The following is a 414-nucleotide window of genomic DNA, read 5'->3' on the forward strand; positions in this document are numbered from 1 at the left end:
TAATGAAGAGAGTAGCTTCCCCTATACCGGCGTGGATTTGATCATTCATTTTGGGAGCATGGGATGAGCATTGGTGTCATAATGTTTACCCAATTAATTATACGTTACAATAACGTTGCAGATTGGTGTTCAAATCGTGTTTTTTAATAGAACCATATTATAACGTAAGCCTTATTTCTGACTAAATAACGTTATTTTTTTAGTACAACATAACTACAACGTTTGTTATATTAACGTCATGGGTTTGCTTGGATAATCATCCTGAGAGGTCGTACTTGTTTCACAGGGGATTTTGATTCAAATATTTTCCCAGTTTTTATATTTTGTTAGTTTTTACTGTATAGGTCATGAAATTTTATCTTGTTGAAAAATATTTATTCAGATTTATTAAGTGTAATATATTATTCATAGTAC

This window comes from Anneissia japonica, unplaced genomic scaffold (assembly GCF_011630105.1).
Source record: "Anneissia japonica isolate Jap-2015-1 unplaced genomic scaffold, ASM1163010v1 scaffold287809_len330493_cov202, whole genome shotgun sequence".
NCBI lineage: Eukaryota > Metazoa > Echinodermata > Crinoidea > Comatulida > Comatulidae > Anneissia > Anneissia japonica.